The 18,108-nt window shown below is 43.2% G+C and overlaps 1 pseudogene; it reads left to right on the top strand.

Annotated features, from left to right (window-relative positions):
• Nucleotides 1-70: 70 nt before the first annotated feature.
• LOC149747417 (uncharacterized) lies at nt 71-16,916 on the top strand (annotated as a pseudogene).
• Nucleotides 16,917-18,108: the final 1,192 nt, after the last annotated feature.

The raw sequence follows: 18,108 nt of genomic DNA, 5'->3' as shown, positions 1-18,108 counted from the left end.
GCTTCCCCTCACAGGCAACACAAAGTCTAGTGTGGAAGATGGGTTTGTACAGTAATCAAAATAAAGTACGATGAAGGGCTATGAGAAAGGTATCAGACCTTTTGTATCAGACCGAGGGAAGGCGTGCTTGAGGAGGCGACCTTGGAATGGAGTTTTGAAGGATAAAGAGGAATCCATGGAGCGATGGACGAGAAATGTTAAAGGTAGTTCTTTCAGAAAAAAATGTCTTGGGAATTGCATGTGATTCAGCACAATTGGAAGGGAAAATGGAAACTAAAGAGAAGCAAAAGAAGAAGCTGGAGACGTAAGCCTGGGCCATATTAGTCCAAGTTACTTTTTTAACATGCACGGGGTACCGTCATAATGCAGTGAGGAATCACTGCCTTTTTAGCATCTGTTTCTCCCCTATTTTAGCTACTGCTTCTTGATTCACCGTTGGAGACTTGCCTCTCCAGCATTCCCATTGATGTGTGAGCTGCAGAGCTGCACACAGGAGGCTGGGGGCAGGCTGGGAGGGCAGACAGTCACCTGAGGCATACCCACCTGCTAATTCTACCTGTGCCTCCCATGAATCCATGGTGTGGCTCACTGAAGGCTGGGGAGCACAAGGATGGAGCTGCATCTTCAAAAACTTGAAAATACACAGGTGAGCTGGAGAGCCGAAAAAGCTCCCCAAAGGTCCACAGAGCTGGAGCCTTGCTAGTGAAGCAAAGAGATTTCTAAGAAGTCTTGCTGGGACTCGGGTCCCAAGCCCTGCTGAAGGGAGAATCTTCATCTTACCTATAAACATTTACAACCACGGTGACCTGAAGCTACAACCCAACTTTACCCCAGTAATGCTGGGATGAGATGAAAGAGGATAAACCCTCCCACTCTACTGGGTGAGAGGAAGGGGCAAACCCTTGTCCAGGGTAGATAGGATTTAATCCACATCTACTCTTCTTCCTTTTTTTTTTTAAGAATTTTTTTTTGATGTGGACCATTTTTTTAAAGTCTTTATTGATTTTGTTACAATATTACTTCTGTTTTATGGTTTTTGTTTTGGTTTTTTGGCCATGAGGCATGTGGGATCTCAGCTCCCTGACCAGGGATTGAACCCATACCCCTTGCAATAGAAGGCAAAGTCTTAACCACTGAACCACCAGGGAAATCTCCTATTCTTCTTTTATATACAATATCTTTTAGACATAATTACAAGATATTTTTTTAAAAAAAGACAATGTGACCCACAAGTTAGAGAAAAAAAGTGGTCAGTGAACTCACAGATGACCCAAATGTGAGAATTAGCATAAAAGCACTGTAAAATAGCTACTCTCCACCTGCTAAAACATCTAGTGGAAAAAGTGGACAATACACATGAAATAATAAACATTTCAACAGAGAGAGAAAACACGAACAAAGAAACAAATGGAAGTGTTAGAACTGAAAAATATAATATCTTTAAGGAAGAATTCAGCAAATGGGCTTACTTGTAGGCTGGACATAGCAGAAAATATATTATGGATAAATAAAATTCAGTAAAATCTATTCTGACTCTTCAAAAAAAAAGAGCAGCAGCAGAGTCCTATGGGACACTGTCAAATAGTATAACATACGTGAAATTGGAGTCAGGGGTCAGAGACAGGGTCTGGCTTTCTCTCCACTGTATCCCCAGATCCTGGCACAGTGCCTGAGTCTACACAGTAGAGGCCTGGGGGAAAGTTGTCACCTGTTTTCTTCCTTTGATATCTTAGGACATTTACTTGTGTTGGCTGGAAGAATAACTACAGTGCCGAAACTTGCATAGAAAGAGCTTTGTTTACAATATCTCATCTTCCTCCCTCCACCCCTCTTCCCTAAGTGGGAAGGATTTTGAAGTCAGAGTGAATCAAGTTCAAATCCTGTTTCCATACATCTGCTACTAGAGTAGCCTTGCACAAACTACTTCACCTATCTGAGCCCATTTGCTCATCGTAGAAACTGAAATGGTAAAGACTGCTTATTGGGTGTTGGAATTGATGAACAGATAAGTCAGATGATGTGGAAGGAACTGGCTTGGTGCTCCTCCTTCCCTGCTCTCCCATCTCACTGAGCTCTCTTTCCTCTCTCCCTTCCTGGCCCCATCCAGCATCTCTCATCCACCTCCTCTACCCCACTTGCACCTCCCCTCCCCCTTGCTGCTCCCTGTGTCTGTGCTGTATGAATACACCCTCTACCACTGTGTGCACTGAGGTCAGGGTTAAGGTGACACCAGGGTGGTGGTGGTGGGGGTGGGTGAGAGGAATTGATGGACACTCTGCTCCATTTCATGCCAGGTCCCCACTTCCTACTTAGAAGCATGATATCAAACCAGGTGGCCCCATTAGAGTCCATCTAGATTAGTGGTCCTCAGCTGGAGATCAAACTGCTGAGCTCCAAGGGGCCCTTGAGTTGAGACACAGTATGCATTCTCACACAGATCCTGTTACACACGATGGACAAGAACACTCGGAGGGCATCTACTTCAGAATCCCCCCAACCCCAATTCCTTATACATGTTCTTGTACTTAATCTGATCATTGACTACATTGCATGGAGTCAGGAAATACCAAATCTATATTAGTTCTTCAGAGAAACAGAACCAAATGGAGATATTGAGAGAGATTTACTTTAAGGAATTGACTCACCCTTGTGGGGGCCAGCAAGTCGGAAATCCACAGGGCAAGGTTGGGGATTGGGGTGAGAGCTGATGTTGCAGTGTTGAGTCTGAAAGCTGGAAACTCAGGCGGCATTTCTACATTGCAGTCTGGAAGCAGAGCTCCTTTCTCTTCTGGAAACCTCAGTCTTTGCTCCTAAGGCCTTCCACCAATTCAGTACCCATACACATCTCCTGAAACCATACTTCACCTCGAAATAAAGACAATAGCAAAGTCATACTTCTCCCTTACAAAATACAGCTATCCAGCAGAAAACTGAAAATGCACTAACCCTTTCTCCAGAAGAGGATGCAATGTCCTTAGATAATGTTCACTCTTCTCCTTGATAGGCTGAAACTTTAATGCTCTACTAAAAAATTAACAATTCTCAAACACTATGGTGTAAATTTAATATGTCTTTATGTTTTACGACAAGGGAAACAAAGATATTTGCTTAAAATATATACAAATATAAACATATGCATAAAAATGTGAGAAAAGTACTCAAAACAATGACAGTGTATTACAGTTGTTATCTTTTTGTTGTTGTTGTTTGTTTGTTTGTTAGAAAACAGGTTCAGAAGAGGAGTTCTGTCTCCCCAGGCACTGCCAGGGCTTTTCTTTGGGACATGGCAGGTCAGCATCTGTGCTGGAAGGAGCTCAGTCTTCTTTGGACTCACTGGGATTTGGGCTTCAGGACTACACAGGGCTCTGTCCATGCTGTCAGGAGCCTGGTTCTTCAGGACCTGCCTGGGGAGGCGCCGCCTGGAGGACAAGGCCCAAGACATCCCCAACACCCAAGACAGAGTGGCTCCTAATACAATCTCAGTGCCGCTAAAATACACGTGGACTCTTGCAAGGGCGATTAGCCTCACATCTTTGTGAGAACTGGATCTGCTTCTTCAAAGCCATCGTCTAAATATTGAAGACGCTATGTGGCATCCTCAGTTGGTGGCTTGTTTTGGACTCGGGGCTCCATTTCAGTTTGAATTTCCAAATTGAGTGGATTCAGCAGGCCTGCCAGCTGGGAGCACGGCCTCTACTGAACTGAGTGGTTGGGGCCTGCACTTCCCAACTGGCCAGCAGGTGGCGCCAAGCCCAACTCTGACTTTTGGGGCTCCTGAGTGTTCAGCTGGAGGACTGAATTCCGTGCTTGAGCTTGGCTCCTGGTGCAGTGGACAGGAGCTTGGCCTCCTCAGGATCTTCCAGGACTTTGACTTCTGGACAATGCCGGGACATGTCAACATTGACAGAAGATCAGTTTCCTCAGGACAAACTGGAGCTTCGGCTTCTTGACGATGCTGGACCGCATCCATGCAGGCAGGAGCCCAGTGTCTTCAGGACCCACTAGGAGGCATCTACGCAGGAGTAAAAGGTAAGGAAAAGGTCGGAAGAAGCGTCTTGTGCATGGATTGCTGCTGAGGGGGTTCATTTTCAGTGGAGTCAGCAAAGGAAGGGCTTGACGTGGACCGTTGGGAATTTTAGTTAGTTTTGTGTGTGGTGTAGACTGGACCCAGTATCTTTTGGTGTGTGGTGTCTAGTTTTCCCGGCAGCATTTACTGGGGGGGATGGTCCTTCCCTGGTGGTGTGTGTCCTTGGCATCTTTGTCACAAATTAACTGACCACACACGCGTGGATTTGTTTCTAGGCTCTCTATTCTGTTCCTGTGGTTCATGTGCCTATTTTTGTGCCAATACCACACTTTTTTTTGGTTGCTATAGCTTCATGGTGTAGTTTGAAATCAGTGATGAAGATGCCTCCAGCTGTGTTCTCCTTTCTTAGGATCGCTTTGGCTACTCGGGGTCCTTTGTTGTTCTGGACAAATGGTGGGATCGTTTTTTGTTTCCGCGTAAAATGCCATTTGAATTTTGTTAGGGATTGAATTGAATGTGTGCACAGCTTTGGCCAGATGAACATTTTAACAATATTCTTCCAGTGTGTGAGCACGGATTATTTTTCTATTGATTTGTGACTTTAGTTTCTTTGTCAGTGTCTTATGGTTTTCAGTGTGCACGTTGTTCATGTCTTTGGTTAGATTTGTACCTGGATGTTTTGTTCTTTTTGATGCCTTTGTGGATGGAATTGTTCTCTTAATTTTTCTTTCTGGTGCTTCATGGTTGGTGTACAGAAATTCAACTGATTTTTATGTATGGCTTTTGTATTATTCAACTCTACTAAATTCATTTATTATAACAGGTTTTGTTTTTTTTTTTTGGTGATTTGATGTGCAAAATTGGAACTCAAAAGTCCCACTGTTTCTATCATAACCCAGGTCATATGCAACACCCAAGACATAGTGGCTTCTCCTATAACCCTCCCACGGCGCCTCTCAATAACATGTCATTGCTTCCTAATTGTTCATTTGGCAATGTTCTGTTCATAGCTTGAAGTCACCCATAATGGGAATATTTACACTACAGAAATAGACAAATATTACCAATAAGGTCTTTTGGTGTGTGTGTGATTCATTTGTTAAACATTACCTGTGCATCACTGAATATGAGCTCCATGATAATGGAGATTTTTTTTTCATCCTAACACCTAAAACAATACCTTACACGTAGCAAGTGTTTAATAAATGTTGACTTAATCAATTTAGCTAAGCTCAATATCCACCACTGTACAACTGGGAAAGCTGAGGCTCAGAGAGGTCGTCACTTTCTCAAGGTTGTCCAGCTCATAAGCAAGTAAGCCAGGATTTAAATCCAATTCACTCTGACTTCAGACCTAAGCTCTGTATTTCCACAGAGAAGGGGGACCCAGGTGTAGAGATTCCCTCAGACATTTTGACCATCTTTCCTAAAGGACACTGAGTAGGTGCCACCACAGGGAAGACCCAGGGTGGCCTGAGGGACCATGGGTACCAAAGAGGCCAGCTTTCTCCATCACCATCATTGACACATTTTCCTCTATGCCATGGGATTGACAAAAATAAATTCTCTCTCAGCCCACAACTTCTTAATTAGGCTGTAGTCACATATCTTCAGACTTCAGAAAAGGCAGTGGAAGCAGCTTACAGCCATTGGCAGCTAACAAGAAGAAGTAGGGTAGCCACTGGCAGTATTTTCTCCTTGCTCAGTAACTCGAGTCTGGCCCTAAATCTCTATTCTTCCAGGAGGATGGTCATGATTAAAGGATTCCTTCTGCAGCTGAGGCCCAATGATAAGGACTTTCTGTTTAGACCCTCCTAAACTACAAAAAGAACATAAATCATCATTTTGCATCAACTTAGTTTCCATATTTTATTTTTACTGGAAGTTGTGAGGAGGGGGCACAGTAAGTTAGGAAACGTGGGTTTGATAAAAGAAGCATGCCCATAGTATGGTTGATGTGTTTCTGATGGGGAGGGTCAATTCTACAGCATGATTAATTAATCTCTCTTATTTTATGAGACCCAGCAACCAACTTGCAGGGAAGGGACCAGGTATTTATGAAGTCCTAAGGTGTGCCAAGCATAGTGCAGCATGGCCTAGATATTACCTCTTAGTCATAGAAAAATTTATAAAAGTTGATGTTATTAACCCTATTTTATAGCGAAGAAACTGTGCATGGGAGGAGTTGAGCACCTTGTTCAAGGCTCCATGGCTAGTGAGTGATAGGACATGGCTAGTGGCCTCTGCAGGCTCCTCCGAAACTTCTCTCCATCAACCCCCTTTCCTTCCTGCACGTCTAGTCTCCTCCCTTCAGCATCTCAGCTTCCTCCTCCCCCACGTCCAGGAGGCTGCAAGCCCCGTCCCATTTGTCTACACCACCATCCACGTCCTCTCCGCAGGTGTCTCTGGATCTTAACAATCTTTGAAGAGTGGCTCTTAGAAGCTAACTCAGATTCCTCCTGCTGATGTGGGTGACTTCTCATCATGGAACTAAAGGCTCTTTTGCTTTCAGGGGTGAAGGTAAGGAACGATGAACAAAACGTGCAAAGGGGAGCAGATGAATCTGGCAAATGGAAAAAAAAACCTTTTTTCCTGCTGATTAACTCAATTAACTGAGGGAAAATTTCTTGAAGCAGCTCAGCATCACTTTGAGGGATCCCGCTAGCCCTGCTTTCCCTTTAACATCACTGGAGAGGGAGAAGCGCTTCCTGGGGAGGAGAGAAATTATGCAGTGAAAACGGAGCTCCTTAAAAAAATTTCTCCTCCCCAGGGCTTCCTAATCTCTCTTTCCTCTAACCTCAGAGAGGGCCAGACAAGGAATTTCCTGCTTTTGTTTTTAATTTAATTTTTATTTTATATTAGAGTATAGTTGATTTGCAATGTCGTGTTAGTTTCTGGCGTACAGCAAAGTGATTCAGTTGTACATATACACATATTCTTTCTTTTCAGATCATTTTCCATTAACAGTTATTACAGAATGTTGAGTGGAGTTCCCTATGCTATACAGTAGGTCCTTGTTGATTATTTATTATATATATAGCAGTGCGTATATGTTAATCCCAACCTCCTAATTTATCCCTCCCCCCCACCTTTCACCTTTGGCAACCATACATTTATTTTCGAAGTCTGTGTCTTTTTCTGTTTTGTAAATAAATTCATCTGTATCACATTTTTAGATTCCACATATAAGTAATATCATATGGTATTTGACCTTCTCTGTCTGACTCACTTCACTTACTATGATAATCTCTAGGTCTATCCATGTAGCTGCAGATGGCATTATTTCATTCTTTTTAATGGCCAAATAATATTCGTGTGTGTGTGTGTGTGTGTATACCACATCTTCTTTATCCATTTATCTGTCGATGGACATTTAGGTTGCTTCCGTGTCTTGGCTATTGTAAATAGTGCTGCAATGAACATTGGGGTGTATCTATCTTTTCAAATTATGGTTTTCTCCAGATATATGCCCAGGGGTGGGATTGCAGGATCAGATGGTGGAATTTCCTGCTTTTTAAAGTCACTGTCTTGAGTCTTTTAATTCAGGGAATCAAAAGCAGGACCATAAGCCAGCCCTTCATGGGATGACATAGCCACTCTGGTGTGGGGGGTGTCTGGGCATCTTCAAAGACATGGCAGAGCAGGTAATTAAATAACAAAACAGATGCTATTGAGAAAATAGTGTGGGTGGCACAGTGGGCCAGAAGTTGAGACGGGAGCAAATGGAGACATAATTTTGCTTCCTGCGACACGCACTCCTGAGTTCCACTTTATTGTAAAATGGGCCCCGTCTCCAATCTCCATCAAGTATTTTATACGTACACATATGTCTTTGTGCTTTGAAAATGAGAACAGATTCATATTCTTAACTGGTATTAAGTTTACAGTGTTGGAGGTTTCATTTGCATAATAAAATGCTATGCAAGAGGAGATGAGGGTTAATCAAAGGGTTTTATCACTCTTTTTAATTATCTTCATTATGCCAGAACAAGATGTAAATTTTAATTCTACCTTGTTAGCTAGCGGATTCCACCAAACTTTGGAATACCCTAATCACCTGTCATTTTTAACAGGCACAGATGCCAGTGATTTTAGCAAACGAAATGCCCTAAATATTGTAAGCTTTGTTAATCTGATGGATATATCATTTAATATCATTTAACAATTACTAATGTTAAACATACGATCACCCCAGATGGAGGCCCCTGTGAGCCACAAATGGGTCCCCCGAGTTTTTCTTTCCCCATCCCGCTCTTCATCAACTTACATTTGAAATTCTTCCCCATTCACACAGCACTTCTTTGTTTTTCTCCTGCTCCATCAAATCTGTAACCAGAGTGTGCTATTCACGTGCAGTTCTTTTTCAGTGATCCACAAACTCTTTAGGTTTCTCAAAAGATATAGTACATACTGTGGTCTTAGCCCACGGACATGAAAAGGATTTTCAAGGGATGAGCAGTGGGGGATGTCTACGTAGGTGTTGGGCTTATCTGCTAAACTTATCATACAGAAGCCAAACAAAGTCTTCATCCCAGCCTGGGTGATCAGAGGCAGAGCCTGCAGATCCCATTTAAATGAGGGCACTGCTGAAGAGTAAACACCAAAGCAGGCTTTCCGTGGGCTCCAGGAGATAAGCAGTGATGCAGAAAGAGGTGGCTGCCCTTGTCTACTGCTGCTGAGCTTGGAGCTGGTGGGAGGTGGGACATGGGACATGACAGCAGAATCAGCAAGGCTAAGCATCCCCAGTGGGTCAAATGGATGTTTCTTATGGCCCTCTGGTCGTGTTTTAGGTGTGAAAGGTGGTGCTATGGAATGAAGGTTGGGGTCTTTGGGAGGTAATTAAGACTAGATGAGATCCTGAGGATGAAGCCCTCACAAATGGGATTAGTGCCAGTTTAAGAGTCATGAAACAACTTGCTTCCTCTCTCTGCTCTTTGCCATGATAAGATACAGCAAGAAATCGCCCATCTGTAACCCAGAGAGGTCACCAGAACCTGACCACACTGGCACCATAATCTCAGACTTCCAGCCTCCAGAACTGTGAGAAATAAATTTCTGTTGTTTATGAGCCACCTAGTCTAAGGCATTTTAGTTATAGCAGCACAAGGTAACTAAGCAGCTGGTATGCTGTAAATTAATTGTGGAATTAGACATCTGAGCCAGAGGATCCCACCTTTGATCTCTTACTAGCTGTGCCACCATGGACAAATCACTTAACCTCTCTGGGCCTCAGTTTCCTCAAATGTAATGAGATGGATCATGAAATCTGATCATGAGTTTTAAATGGCATCAAGCATGGATTTTGGCATAGAGTAGGTACTCAATTATGATGGTGTGATACTGTGATTTCTAATAAGAAATATGTATTCGGACTTCCTCCCATTTCTGGCTCAGAGCTCATAAAACCCTTGGAATTTCCAGTGATAAGAGTGATCAATTTCATTCCTTTTTATGGCTGAGTAATATTCCATTGTATATATGTGTGAAATTGAGTTATTTGTAGTGAGGTGGTTGGACCTAGAGTCTGTCATACAGAGTGAAGTAAGTCAGAAAGAGAAAAACAAATACCATATGCTATCACATATATATGGAATCTAAAAAAACAAATGGTTCTGAAGAACCTAGGGGCAGGACAGGAATAAAGACACAGACTTAGAGAACTGACTTGAAGACACAGAGGGGGAAGGGGAAGCTGGGACGAAGTGAGAGTAGCATTGACATATGTACACTACCAAATGTAAAGTGGATGGCTAGTGGGAAGCAGCTGCGTAGCACAGGGAGATCAGCTCGGTGCTTTGTGATGATCTAGAGGGGTGGGATGGGGGGAGCGGGAGGGAGATGCAAGAGGGAGGGGATATGGAGATATATGTATACATATATAGCTGATTCACTTTGTTATACAGCAGAAAATAACACAACAATGTGAAGCAATTATACTCCAATAAAGCTGTTTAAAAAAAAAATTAACCAAGGTATCTCTTGTTATGTTAACGACCTCACCTAAGGGGGTTGCTGGTTGCCAGGAGAACCAGCCCTGTGATTAGAGGGTTGAACTTTCAGTCCCATCCACCTGACCTCCTGGGAGGTGAGAGGGGCTGAATGTTGAATCAATTGCCAATGGCCAGTGATTTATCAAGTGTGCTGATATAATGAAGCCTCTATAAAAACCCAAAAGGATGAGGTTCGGAGAGCTTCTGGGAGTAGCTCTCTGTCTCTGTCTCAGACTCTCTCTCTCCCTTTCTCTCTTGATAACCTCAGGCTTCCCTTTCTGTATAGAGCCCAATCAATAGTTACCTCCAGGACCCACTCCTGGCTTGAAAACAATTGGAGGAGCTATCATATCACTTGCCTGATCCAACCGGTGAATACCATGTCAGATGCATTTTGAGTGGCGGCCTTCCAGTTCGGCAGAAACTATAAAATTGACCCACCCTAAGAAATTATCACAGTTGCTGGGATCAGGGACTCTCAAGCCACCTGTCACCTCACCTTCAGAGCATCTACCTCTGAGCTGTCTTTGTAGGCGATGCAGCAGGGAACAGATGCGAAATGCTTGGTATTCTATGGCAATGGCGCAAAGATAGTGGCTCCATTAAAATTCAGACATTCTCTTAAAGTTACCCCGAAAGGGGACTTTTTTATTGCAGTATGTGGAATTCCTCTTGCGACAAGTGTCTTTTTAGTAAAAATCAATACTCCTTTTAAAAAATAAACATGACTGGTAGTTTGATAGTTAAGTGTGTGTGTGTGTGTGTGTGTGAGAGAGAGAGAGAGAGAGAGAGAGAGAGATTTTATAAGAGTTAAAAATAAATATGGAGGAAAAAATGGACCAGTTACTAAGATTAGAATGTAATCTCTTTGCAGGGACAGAGGAACCCTATGTCAGCACTGTCCAGTAGAACTTTCTGTGCTGTCCAATATGGTAGCTACTAGTCACATGGACCTATTAAGTACTGTAAATGTGACTAGTGCAACAGAGGAAATGTGTTTGTAATTTTAAATAATTTAAATTTAATTTTAAATGGCCATATGTGGAGAGTGTCTAGCGTATTGGACAGTGTCACCCTATGTTCACCCCAGCCTGAAGCTGAGGCCCTCTGTGAGCCCTTATTCTACAGAGGAAGTTGACTTTTTCACTCTATGGTACAATGATTTGCTGAGTTGTTCTCAAGGTCCAGGAGGCTGTGGCATCTATCTCACTGTTTTTTATATCATTCCTTTCGTTTGTCCGTCAAGGAGTTGAGTATCTACTATGCACCTAGCCTTGTGCTAGACCTTGAAAAATCAAATAAAGTGATGGCCCCAGAAGCTCACAAATCAGTAGGGATGACAGGCTAGGAAAGAGTCAGTTACAACCGAGGAGTTCCATGATAGCAATGCAGAACCAGGTCCTGAGAGAGAAGTGATGAAGCTCTCTTAACTCAGTCCAGGAAGGGGAAGTGAGAGAAGGCTGCCAGAATAAGGAAGATGGAATGAAATGGCCAGGATAGGAGGAGGTGCTTCTAGGAAAAAGAATGGAACTATTCAAAAGAATGACCACATAAGAAAATGTGGAGCTGGACAGAGTTTACATTTCTAAGTACCACATGTGAGTGCAAGGAAAAAACATGACTTGAAAAGAATATATTTTCTTCTAGCTAAATCTAGATATATCTGCATATAACTCTCCACCCTTCCAGGCTGGCAGGAAATTTAATCTCTGTTACTACCATGCCTGTTCTTCCAGTGTCACCCAAGGTCAAGCAAAGTTCTGGGGTTTGTACAAGGTCTAGTCTAGAACCTTTGAAAAAGGCCCTCCAGTCTATGTTATACGGGTTACCATTCACATGCGTATTTACCCTGCAACATCCCCTGTTTCTGAAGACCTAAAGCCCCAAGGACCAGGGTCAAAAGTCCCTCATTGCCCTTTGCAGACACTCCCCTCTGGGGACCACCTGCCCCTGCTGCTACAAGGGCAATAATTCTTCATATCCTCACACTTTCTGTGCCTCCCTAAATCCCCATCACCTTGCAAGTCTTGGGGAAGCGCCTTCCCATCTTCCTCAGGTGTCAGTGCTTTCTCCCACCATCTTTTGAGCAGGGATGATATACATTATCTCTTATCAGCAGGTCTTGAAATAGCCTGTGTTTGTTCTAGCGATGGGGGACGGACTGCTCAAACCATTAGATTTTTTTAAATGATTCATCAATTCTGTTACAAAATATTCAGGAAATTAGTAAGTCCTAGAGATCAAGTCTATAGCATAGTGCCTGTAGTTAACTATACTGTATACGGAAACATTTGCTAAGAAGGTAGATCTTATGTTAAATGTTCTTATCACAAAATAATAATAATAATAAATAAGAGTGAAAGGAAAATTTGGAGGTGATGAGCGGGTTTGTGACAAATTATGTCAGTAATTTCACAGATGTATACTTACCTCTAAACTTCTCTACTTGTATATGTTAATCATGTACAGCTTTTTTAATGTCAACATTTGTTTTTAATTCTCAAGAAATGGTAGGCAATTCCCTATAAAATGACAGGGAATATTTTAGGGAATGTTCAGAAGGTAAGGAGAAGAAAGAGAGGGCCAGGTCAAGGAGGAAATCTTTAAACGTATAAGAAGCTTGGAGTACTGGATTCTTTGGGTGTTGGCATAATGGGCATCCTCAGGCTTTTTGTTACTATGTTTTGGCTGCCTGCACCCGAACCTTTTTGTATGCATAAAAGATTCACCACTGGGTGCAATGTTTAAGTCTTGGTATCCACCACAGTCTGCCTCCTACCAGATAAATGGAGAGCATTATGGTGAATTCTGTCCTCCAGAAAGATGTGTTTAAACCCTAACTCTAGACCTCGGAATGTGACCTTACTGGGAAATAGGGTCTTTGCAGATAGACTCAAGATGAGGCGACTTCCCTGGTGGCGCAGTGGTTAAGAATCTACCGGCCAATGCAGGGGACATGGGTTCGAGCCCTGGCCCGGGAAGATCCCACATGCCGAGGAGCAACTAAGCCCGTGCGCCACAACTACCGAGCCTGCACTCTAGAGCCTGCGAGCCACAACTACTGAGCTTGCGTGCCACAACTACTGAAGCCCGTGCACCTAGAGCCTGTGCTCTGCAACAAGAGAAGCCACCGCAATGAGAAGCCCACGCACCGCAGTGAAGAGTAGCCCCCGCTCGCTGCAGCTAGAGAAAGTGCACGTGCAGCAACGAAGACCCAAGGCAGCCCAAAAAAATTAAATTGAAAAAAAAAAAGATGAAATCATTAGGGTGGTTCTTAATCCAATATGACTGATGTCCTTATAAGGGGAAATTTGGACACAGAGACAGACTTGAAGGAGAAGGAAAACAACAGGACGAGACACAGGGAGAAGACAGCCATCTACTAGCCAAGGACCACCTGAGGCTACTGGAAGCTAGGAGAGAGACCTGGAACAGATCCTTCTCTAGCACCTTCAGAGGGACCATGGCCATGTTGACACCTTGACTTTGGACTTGTGGGCTCCAGAACTGTGAGACAATAAATTTCTGTTATTCTAAGCCACCCAGTCGTGGTACTTTGTTGTAGCAGCAGTAGGACATGAATATAGCTATTACTCACTTTCTCAGCCTACCTTGCAGCCAATCAGGTGCATCCACTCAGGATGCACCTGGGCAAAGGGGCACATGGTAACATGGTAACATCCATCTTCAGTGTGAGAATGGTACCCACCCAGCACCAAGTTCCCCACCCTGGACCACCACTGTAGCATGAATTAACCCGTGGTCCCAACTGTATTGCCTTCCTTTGCTCCTGCCTGTTTCCTGAGGCTGGTGATTCTGTGTGCTGAAAGCCTTCCAGTAACTTCCATCACTGCTTAAATCAGCACACAGCAGTTTCTTTTGCTTGCAACTGATAACCTGGTTGATACAGATGAAGAACCATGAAGGATGTAATACCTCCCTGAAGTGGTAAGTGGTGGACAGGGGGCGAAGAATAGTCTGTAAGCAGCTGTCAGGTGTTCCTGGGGAGAGGGGAGAGCATTAGGCTCAGCTGGCAACTGAGGATATGGGAGAGCCTGAAAGAGACAGGGGGTGCATAGTGTAAAGTGTGTGTGTATGAGTGTGGGCACACATGCATGTACATTTGCACGTCCTCAGCTACAGATCTTCTGGAGGCAGAGCAGCCACTCGTGCCCACGGGGGTGAACTTCAGTCGTCTGATGTCTCTCACTAAACAGTGTGTTCAGGCTTCAGCAGCGCCGAGCAGGGCAGACGACAGTCTCCAAGTTTGAAAAATGAGCTGCTTCACTCTCCTGGTGCTAATGTCTTTTTCGAAGAAACTTACATCTTGGAAATGTCATGACACGTTGCAATCACGGAGAACACAGCCACAGTAATTGGGAGTGTTTCTTCAAGAGCAGAGCGTGTCCGAGAAGATACATGGCTCTCAGCATCATTTCTGGCAACCGTGGTTGGGTGGGGGAGTCCGGTGCAGGAAAGCTGCCTGGGAAATAAATCCTGGTGGGAGCTCCAGCTGCCGGGCCTGCTTTGGGAGTCAAAAGGATGCGGGGCTAGTACTGGCTGGCTGCACATTAGTTGTGTGACTTTGGCCATGCCTACAAATTGGTCTGTGACTCGGTTTCTCCACCTTTCAACGAGAATAACATCACATGCATTGTTGGTTGCTCATAGTAGTGTTACTGAGTCCAAGCTCGTACTGCTCACCACACGACAGGCCAATCAACCCAGAGACGAGGTGTTGGGGCAAGGAGTAGTGACTTAACTGGAAAGCCAGCAAACCTAGAAGATGGTGGACTAGTGTCCCAAAGGACCATCTTGCCCAGGTTTGGATGCTAGTTTCTTTTATAGAGCAAAGATGGGGAAGTGAGGAGGTAAAGTAAAAAAGCGATAAGTTATTGCAAATATTTCCCCTTTCAGGCCAGACTCTGGAGGGGATTTGTTAATTTCTTCCTTCTTGCAGCCATTCACAGGTGGGCCTGGTCAGGATGTTTCCTGGGAGCTTAAACAAAGGTATTTTAGCTTAACTTTAGGTCTGGGAGGCAGAGTCCCTGGACGTGAGCCATTATGTATCCTTTAAATTATAGGCAACATCCCTTTAGTGTTTAACTTGTAGCCAAATCAATAGAATACAAAGGTTAAAGTAAAAGAACCAGATCTAATATGGAGTCAGATTTGTTCTTCCCTATTAAAGTAGTGCCTCGTATACAATCAAATTCCAGTGAACTAGAAATCATTATGATGTTTTGCACATCTGATACTTGCCAGGCATGTCCTGAGCGCTATCACATATTAGCTAACTTAAAGCACACAAGAACCCCACGAGATGGTGCCATAATCATCACTATTAAGAGGAGGAAGAATGGAGGCATAGAGAGGCTAACTATCCTTCTCAATGTCCTAAAGCTAGAGTGTGGCATTGACAAGATCTGAACTCAGACCAGATCTGGTGTTTGAGTTCATAGCCACAAAATGATTGGTCTCTCATGACAGATGCCGTGGTTTTGTGAAAAGTCCTAAGTGCTAGTAAATTTCTCATGGGTTAACATTTATAATATTGGAACTCCTTTAAAAGACAGAGTGAACAAAACCGGAGTAGATTTGCTTCTATTCGTGACGATTTTGACTGAGCTCGTAGTAACAACAAAAATAACTATAATATTTCCACACTGTTGGCTACCAGTGGGTGCTCAATGTGCCAGGCGGTAGATAGTTTCAATAAATGATCCCAGTTGAATCCTTCCAGGGGACATGTTCCCATTTTACAGATGGGAGACTGAAGGCCCAGAGTACCTCCTATTCCAAAGATTATCCAGCAAAACAAATAGCCGTGATGGGATTCAAATTCAGATGGACAGGTTACAGAGGCTCTGCTCTTTCCTCTCTGAAAAGCTGTCATAGACCAGTTTTCCTCAAAGAAATATCCGTTTAAAATATTTGAACCTTTGGGCTCCTATCTCAGACAGAGATAAAAAGCACAAAGATGTTAACAAGATAATGTAAATATTAACATTCACTTTAAGAGGTTAAGTTACCTAGAAGCCCTCATTTCTAAAGGCCAACCTTCTCTGGTCTGCTTTCTCCAAAGCACTCTAACCTTTTCCTTGAGGAAATTAGGCCCCCGATACCTGCTTTGCAGAGACCTCAGGATTTCCAGGCTGTCATCTGGGGAAGGAGGAGAAAGGAGAAAACTGGCTGTTCATTGCCTGCCCTTGGACATCTGGATCTTTCAAGGCAGGCCCTGGGATGTCTGCATGGCCCAGCTTGTCTGCTCCCATTAGCACACCGCTCATGTGTGACAAAGGTATTCGGAAAAGATGAGGACTTGGAATTCCAGCTCTTCAGTAAAAACAGAGCTGTATCAAGATGACATAACATGTGACTGAATATGAGTTCTTTAGAAGTCCTGCTTTAAATAATTGCCAAGACTGATTTGTAATATGATCAGTGTTTGTTCAGAAACATTAAAAATTGCAAGCAGGCCTGGAAGCATCTTTCTCATTTTTCTGTAATATTGGCAGCATTCCTCTCTCAGAGACAGAGAAGAGGGTTGATAGACACAAGACAGAAGGTTGAAAGAGGAGTGTCTCTGAAGTCACCTGTCTATGACTGTGCTATCTAATTATGAGATCTCCCAGCTGTATGACAATTTAACAAGTCACTTCACTTTGCCTACACTGACTCACCCCTCCTGTCAAGTGGTCACAATAATTCCTGCATTGAGATCCTTTTAAGGCACCAACTGTGTCTTATTTATCCCTCTAAATGCAGTGACTGACCATAGTAGATGGTCAATTAATGAGTGGTAAATAATCCAAGTTGTTGTGAGTACTACATGAAATAACTTATTTTGGAAAAGCCCTCCCTAAATTCCTGGTACATACTAGGTGCTTAAAAATAGCTGTTTTCCGGCTTCCCTGGTGGCGCAGTGGTTGGGAGTCTGCCTGCCGATGCGGGGGGCGCGGGTTCATGCCCCGGTCCGGGAGGGTCCCGCGTGCCACGGAGCAGCTGGGCCCATGAGTCGTGGCCGCTGGGCCTGCGCGTCCAGAGCCTGTGCCCCGCAACGGGAGGGGCCGCGACGGTGAGAGGCCCGTGTACCGCAAAAAAAAAAAAAAAAAAGCTGTTTTCTCTTCTCCCATCTTTAGCCTCTCATTTGTGCCTTTAAAAACGCTACTATACACTTTGTCTTTCATACTCTCTGAATTCACTGGACACATTTTTTGGAAGTTTAACAGAGATCTCAAATTCAATATATCCCATTCTGGACTTCTGATTCTCCTTCCAAAACTCTCTCTTCCCATAGTTTTCCCCATCTCAAGTGTTGGCAATGCCATCCTTCCATTTGCTAAAAATAAAAACAAAATGCAAAACACAAAGCAAACAAATTTTTTAATCCGTTGATTATTTTATATATTAAACTATGTTATTTGATAGCTAAATAGTTATGGCCCTTATATTTTTATTGCAGATCGCATGTTATGTCACAATGTCAGACAATCCTTTGGATTTCATGAATTTTGCCTTTATCTGACCTTATGTAAAAGCAGAATTTCCAACTCTTTCTTTTTGCTTGTTTTCTCAAATAAAGCTTCACTTGTCTTATTTTTAACTTTTTTCTTTACATTTGGTTGCATTTAATTTCTTTGTTTTTTCTTAGTATGAGAATCTTCTTTTTTTGTAATAGGAGAGTCTATGAACACATTACCTTACCTGATATATTTACTCTTACATGTGTCATTTTATCTTATGCTTCCTGTATGCTTTTTGCTGTTGTTTAGTTGTGGTATTTTTAGTGATTTCTTGAAATTTCTTTTGTTCTTTTGACCTTTCCCATGTAGATTGTTTGGTTACCATACGTGATATTGTGATTCATAATGAGAAATATATATTTGGTTTTTGTCTTTGTTTCTAGCACAGAGCTCCTAAAGCCCTTGGAATTTTTTAAAGGTGTCTCTTATGTTAATGAATGCGTTTTTGGCCTCATCTAAGGATGAGGCTGGTTGCCAGGAGAACCAGACATGTGATTAAAGGGTTGGAACTTTCAGTCCTACCCCTACACATCCCCCCAACCTCCCCTACCTTGGTGGAAGTTGA

This window comes from Delphinapterus leucas, chromosome 15, assembly GCF_059928025.1.
Source record: "Delphinapterus leucas isolate spDelLeu-1000000601 "Yukka" chromosome 15, BTC_Dleu_Yukka2, whole genome shotgun sequence".
Classification (NCBI taxonomy): Eukaryota; Metazoa; Chordata; class Mammalia; order Artiodactyla; family Monodontidae; genus Delphinapterus; species Delphinapterus leucas.
Note: the sequence above shows the minus strand (reverse complement) of the source record. Positions and strands in the feature narration are given on the sequence as shown.